The sequence below is a fragment of the Rhagoletis zephyria genome, unplaced genomic scaffold, assembly GCF_001687245.7.
Source record: "Rhagoletis zephyria isolate East Lansing unplaced genomic scaffold, Rhagoletis_zephyria_1.1 Rzeph_scaffold_01860, whole genome shotgun sequence".
NCBI classification, from domain to species: domain Eukaryota; kingdom Metazoa; phylum Arthropoda; class Insecta; order Diptera; family Tephritidae; genus Rhagoletis; species Rhagoletis zephyria.
In genome coordinates, this window is record NW_016158944.1 from 96,398 (window position 1) to 103,364 (window position 6,967).

General features: G+C 39.4%; 1 long non-coding RNA gene across 1 annotated transcript in view; it reads left to right on the forward strand.

Annotated features, from left to right (window-relative positions):
- Positions 1-2,068, forward strand: part of LOC108365392 (uncharacterized) — a 4,019-nt gene extending 1,951 nt beyond the window's left edge. The window contains exon 3 of the long non-coding RNA XR_001847921.1: positions 1,201-2,068. This is a non-coding gene — a long non-coding RNA (uncharacterized LOC108365392). The remainder of the gene's footprint in view (positions 1-1,200) is intronic.
- The last annotated feature ends 4,899 nt before the right edge of the window (positions 2,069-6,967 follow it).

Sequence of the window (6,967 nt, forward strand, 5' to 3'; positions counted from 1 at the left end):
AAGTTTCCACTAGTGACCCCTGGTTGTCGAAGATGATTCGGTCTGTAGAAAAGAGACCCTTATCGTACCCAGCGTGGAGAGTAGAAGACAGCTGCCTCTACAAATTCGTTAAGTCCAAATTCCCCTCTATTTACGGTGATTCTTCGAATTGGAAAACGGTTGTTGGTCGAAAGGAGAGGGCTGAGATTCTGAGTAAATGTCATGATGACCAGTTGGCCGGTCACATGGGCATTCGGAAAACTTTCGCTAGGGTTACGCAAAATTTTTATTGGCCGCATGTAAGATTCGTCAACAGGTGAAACCTGATAACACACAGCCAGCTGGGGGTTTGTTGAGAGGTCCAAGGAAATTGCACCTTGGGAAATAATATGTGTTGATCTGGTAGGGCCCATGGTGAAGTCGACACAGGGCTACCAGTATATTTTAACGGTCGTGGATTACTTTTCGAAGCTTCCGCTGTTGTTTCCCTTACGGACTGCCAAGGCGAAGCGCGTCTGTAAAATCTTAGAGGATCAGGTGTTTCTTTTGTTTGGTGTCCCTCGGCCGGTGGTCTGCGACAATGGACCCCAGTTCAGGAGTCGCGAACTGCGGGGACTCTGCGGAGCGTATGGCGTCCAACTGCGGTACACCGCATACTGTCATCCGCAGGGTAACCCGGCCGAAAGGATAAACCAAATAATTAAGACTACCCTTAGGGCATACGTCGCAGAAAACCAAAGGAGTTGGGACCAGAAATTAGCAAAGGTAGCGTGCTGTATTATTAGGGAAATGGCGTTGGAAGGCAGTAGAAGATATATCGCGTCATTAGGAGAGTAGAGAGAATTAATTGTGAAGAAAGAGTAAAGAGACTCGAAGAGATTAGGTCTAGCGTTAGAGTGGGATTAGAGGAGGCCAGTGCCAAGTTAGCAAGAAATTATAACCTTAGGAGAAGAGATGTGCAATATATGCCAGGAGAGTTAGTTTGGAGGAAAAATTTTGTATTATCTGATGCAGTAACGCGGCGAAGTTAGCGCCGAAATATATAGGACCTTTTATAGTGAAGAAGAAGGTGTCGCCTTGGACTTATGTCCTGGTAGACGAGTCAGGCAAGGATAAGGGGACATGGAACGTGAAGGAGTTAAGACCATATAGGGACAATTAGGAGATAGGTATTTCACAAAAGAAAGCAAGCTTTCTTTGTAAGGAGTTATGTCCTGGTAGACGAGTCAGGCAAGGATAAGGGGACATGGAACGTGAAGGAGTTAAGACCATATAGGGACAATTAGGAGATAGGTATTTCACAAAAGAAAGCAAGCTTTCTTTGTAAGGAGTTATGTCCTGGTAGACGAGTCAGGCAAGGATAAGGGGACATGGAACGTGAAGGAGTTAAGACCATATAGGGACAATTAGGAGATAGGTATTTCACAAAAGAAAGCAAGCTTTCTCTTTAAGGAGGAAGGGGTGGGGTTGTCGCGTACTGGCCGCAAAAAAATAAACATTTGCTTCCCCTTCGTTCTATTTACCCATTTCCTTTCACTCCAACCGATGGGAGTGAAGCTTACCGACAATGACTGCACATACTTACATATGTGCATATGTACAAGTAGATTTCATGTAGGCTTTACGTGATTACCTGCCAAAGGCTTTAATCACGGTGCCCGCATTAGGCACAACGGATTAATTTTTGCATTAATCACTGCCCTGAACTGCAAGCACTTTAGTACCAATTGGCAGTATGTGGTGGACACACTTACCACCTTGGTAGGGCCGAGGCCTACCTAAACCTCTGACGTTCTCTGGATCACGACATCCGGTTGCAATGCAACTCCACATTGAACCATTGCTGGTTCTACCCGCATTAAGGTATTAAACCACAGCCACCACGATACTCCCCAAAGGGGCCGTACCCATGAACGGACCGGAGTAATGCTCGCCGGCGAGATTTGCTGGACTGGCTCAACAAACCCTGACCCACTTAACTGACTCAGCTCACACTAGAACGACTTACACGACTACTTCACTCCACATTCATACTCCGTCTTGCTCGTCTCACACGTCCTACTCGCCTCGCTCGTGGGCACCCTCCTCATCCAGGAGCGTTGACACCACTCGCTCAACTTTCGACCGATCGAGTTGCTTAACACACATATTCACCATCTTGCTCCGTCTTGCTCATCTCACACGTCCTACTCGCCTCGCTCGTGGGCACCCTCCACATCCAAGACCGGTGACACCACTCGCTTAGCTTTCGCAACGGATCGAATTGCTCAACTTGCGCACAACTTTTTCAACATTTCCAGCGGTTTCCACCACACATTTCCTTCAATTACAACTTATTTTCACCATTTTCTAGTCGTAAGCCATGCCAGTGTTTGCCTTGCCAGCCTTGCTTGTGTCACCAGTTTTTCTCGTCTCGCCGACGAACACACTCCGGGGGCATCTGTTCCCCGTGGCACCATTTTTAAAGTCTTTGGTATGACTCTCGAAAGCCGTAGACTTCTTCCAGTTGAGCCTTCACCGACTCAGGACTGGTAGCCTTTAACTGGGGTAGATGGGGTTGTCAAGCAAGGGTAAAAAAAGTGTAGGTAGGATTTGTGAGAGTGCCAAGCGGAGCGCTGAAGTATAGAGGGAGAAACAGAAAGAGTGGAGTAGCGCCAGACGGGGCGAAGTGATATCGGCACCGGAGTTGGAGCGTGTACCCCCAAGAAGCACCCCTGCGGTCGGAACGTCCACCGACCCCTCGATAAGTATTTTGTTGTGTCTAGATTTGGCTATTTTTGTTTTCGGTTGGCTTCCCCTATTGTGAGTACTAAACCTATCCTTTTTAGCATCCTCCACCCTGAGCCCAGTCATTTCGGCGGGTTAAAGTTACCCCCGGCAGCTTGGGAGGTATTGCGAGTGGGCTCATAACCGTTTGGATGGACCTCACCTCGGGTGCGCCCCATAAACAAGGTTTTGTCTTTTTAAATATTCGTGTTTTAAAATTTTCTTTTTACCTAAAATTTTCGACCCACCCTATTATTGCGTACATATATATATATATTAGTTGGTGCCGTTTGGCATTTTTGTCGTTGTCCCTAGCTTGATTTTGTTTGTTAGGTATTTGGATTGCGTGTATATTGTCCCTTGCAAGCAACCCCGCCGTCTTCACTGAGCCAGCCGGTTGCTTGGAATTTTTCTTGTCATCTCCCTTTTGTGCGTGCATTTGTTTATTTCGTTTGGCCCCTTGCGTTGTTGTTGCACACGGTAAGTGCGTTAGGTGGCCGGAAAAGACATATTAGGGTGCACAAAATTTGAAGCTGACAACTTTTCTCTTGTGGGGTATAGAAGGGCGAGAACTCTCCCCAGACTCAAAAATTAAGATTAGTGCATTTCAAATAGTACATTTCAAATAAATATAGTATTTTATTTAAAAGAAAAAGTAAAAACGCTTTTTAGGTAATGGAAAAAGGTCTTCCTGTGAATGCCGAAGTTTCTGGAATAGAGAGTAGAAAAGAAATAATTTTAAGTAAATTTGTTAGTTCTTTCTTAGTGTTTTTAAAAAGATGTTGCCTTTTTTGACTATAAACTCACCTTTCACTTTATATATATTTTAAATATTTTTCTAACAAAATATAGTACACCGATCGTAAAAATAGTACGATACTATATATTATAGTACGGTAGGCAACCCTATTAGTGCCACAAGAGATTATTTTGCGAGATTTAGCCGATTGGGTATTTGAACCTCAGCCTGGTGTAATTAATCAAAACTACTTGCAGGATCGATCAGTTTCGGGTCCTCAAAATAAGCACTGTACAATAGTTAATTAAGAAATGGTTAATATGTTGTCCGGAGTAGAAATGGCGTCGATATCAACTGTCGTTTCTGAATATCCACAGGAGCAAGTAGAAGTAGGGGAGTTGCACCTCATGACTTGATACTAAAAGTTAGAGCAGTTGTGGTGCTAATCCACAACCTAAATATGTACATATTAAGGGTTAGTTAATGGTCTCGCATAATAGTTAAAGAATTACAATGTAATTGTTTGGATGCCGCAGTACAAATATGTACATATAAAGGGTTAGTTAATGGACTTTAAACATGTGATTCGAATTATACTATCACATAAATTAACAGCCCAGCGAATGAACAATTGCTTTTGTATTTAAACGTCGCCAATTCAAAATTATTGTAGGGTTCGCGATAACAATAAATAAGTCTCAAGGTCAGAGCCTAGCAAGAGGATTGCTTAACGCATGGCGTATTGAGTAGAGTACGATCTTGCCTAAATACCAAGTTGAAGTTAACTACCAAAAGCAATGCATGTGGTGTTTGGAATAAAGAAATATGCAGATTTTTTAGACCACGGAGCACCTCGATTTTTGGGGATTATTACTAGAAATTAATTAAAACAAAATCAATGATATAAAAAAACCACACTTCATTCATTTTGGGAAAGAATAAAAATGTTCCAACATAAAAACTATTATTAAAAATAGTTCAAAATCTGCGAAAAAATGTTTGCAGAGGGATATATTCCACCGAAAATTACAATAAAACCCTTTTTCACGAAGACTTTATTTTAAATGAATCAGTGCAAGTTTTGTCTCAATCTAATAGTCTAAGCCGGAGGTATCTATAAGATTAGAGCTCGATATAGTCATGTGAAAAACAATTAGGACACGATATTTTGACCAGTTTTGGCTATATTTATTATGTTGGTTCAATTTTTATTTGTTTATAAAAATATAGCTCATTATCTAACAAAAATCATTTAGGTCCAAATTTCAAACTGCAAAAAAGCAGGAAAATTTTTACAACAACAACAAACTGTTTATTGGGAATTCTAAGTATGCAGATTTATAGCCCCTATAGTTTCAGATTAAGGAACCGCAAGTTTCAATTAGTTAAGAATTCGCATTGATTTTTCATATTTTTTTTTTGCTGACGGTGGCACCAATTTTCTTCCATACAAAGTATGTTCGACATTTTCTTTCTTATAGAAGAAAATAATAACACCATCCCCAAAAAAAAAGGGATCAAAAATCAGCGCGATTTCTTAGCCAAATTAGACTTTTACTTTCTTAGCTATAATTTAATTGGGTATAAAACTGCAAACTAAAATTATATTAAAATTCTTAATAAAAAGTTTGTAGTCGAATTTTATCGAATTTTCTTAATTTTTCTACAAAGTTTGAAATTTCGACATTTTGTTTATGTAAGATAATGAGCTATATTCTATTAAAGATTAATAAACATTAAACAAACAAAAGAAAAATAGTCAAAGCTGGTCCAAATGTCATGCCCCTATTCCGCATTTCGATTATGTTCCCGCATTCCGCTCCGCAACAATCGTAATTTGGTATTCTGAGTTACGATCAGATCGAAAGAAGAGGAAGAGCGAAAGCATCTTCGAAATCCGCTGGTTGCCTAGGAATGTGTTAAATAGAAACAAAACAAAAGAAATATTTGCCACCAAACTATAGCAGCTTATGAAGTGAAAGTTTTTAAATATTTTAAAATATTTTTAAATATATCTAACATCATTGTAATTTAAAAAAGAAAATTTCGTTTGCTCTTAATTTAGGTGGAAACATAAGTATAAGAATTAAATCCATAGCCGCGGCGTTATTGCTTGAAGAGGAGAACGAGTCCCAGATTGCTGATGCAGAAGTTGAAAGGCGGAGATTTAGGGACATGTTTGATCCTTTTAAGATGAGTGAAGAATCATAAGAAATTCATCTTGAACTGCATTACTCACCGCTCAAAGCCAGTGAAATTATAAACGTTGTTTGAGCACTCGACAACATTTGCATTTACTACAGAGTGGAAGATTTTAATGCAAATGAATTCCATTTTGAGAGCCGTCTGGAGGAGGGGAAGAACAAAGCTTATCCTTCCATAGCAATAATAAAAACATCTTTGTTACACTCTACATTTTATGTATGTATGTATGTACTTACATCTATTAATTTTATATAAAAGGAATAAATTGTATTCAGTCCATTTCATAGTCTTATTTATAGATAATGAAAAAAAACGCCTGGACTTCCTCTTTGAAAACCCCGCGCAATATCCGTTTTGATTGCCATTAGGTGCATTCTTTTGCAACCGAGCTACAAAAGAACACTCACTTAAGTGACGAAATACACGCAAAGAAACAACACAAACTCGGCTATTTATCCGAGTTCAGCCAGGTTGGTTAAAAAATACGCGACCTGAAGGCTAGTGTTGTTAAGTGAAAAAACTGTTCTATTGTGAATTGTTAATGAGAAAATGGAGAGGGAAATTATTGTTTCCTTATATACGTGACTTATATTTTAAATAAGTATATATATTACGCAAATACCTCGCATAATTACTCATTTAAATTGGGTTTTGTAGCTAAATCCCGTTAAACTGATTACATGTTTCTTGCCATTATTTATATTATTTTTCACATGCCTGCATGTATTTAACGTCGCAAACGGTCTTGGTCGCAAAGCGAAACTGCAGAGGCGCTGAATTTGTGAATGTGTTTATGAACAAACTATGAGCCACTTAACTCGTCTAGCGGTATACAATGAATCTCTCAAACAATTGCATAAAGAGAAGGAAGCCAAGCCAAGTGGAAGCGATGAGCGATTGTGAAAGATATTCATGCTCACTAGCAGTGTTGCCGTGACGTCATGACAAAATGTATCGTAGAAGGAACAAAAAATGGATCAAATGTATCACTAACTTCTTATTTAAGTATCAAAGTATCAAGTTAGAAAAATGCTATTTGGTTTCATACCTTTGCTTTTTATTATTGTCAATAACCAGAAAACCATGTAATTCACATTCATACACATACATATGTATGTATGTACATTAGACCGTTCGTTAAAATTAAAATTTGCCAGAGTGCATATGGTTTTCTAAATTTTCAAATGCAACGCGCAAGTACTTAGAGTTATCATATTCGAATAAAATTTTGCACAGCTTATTTTTAGACCAAAACACATCTTTTTCCGCCCGGCAAAC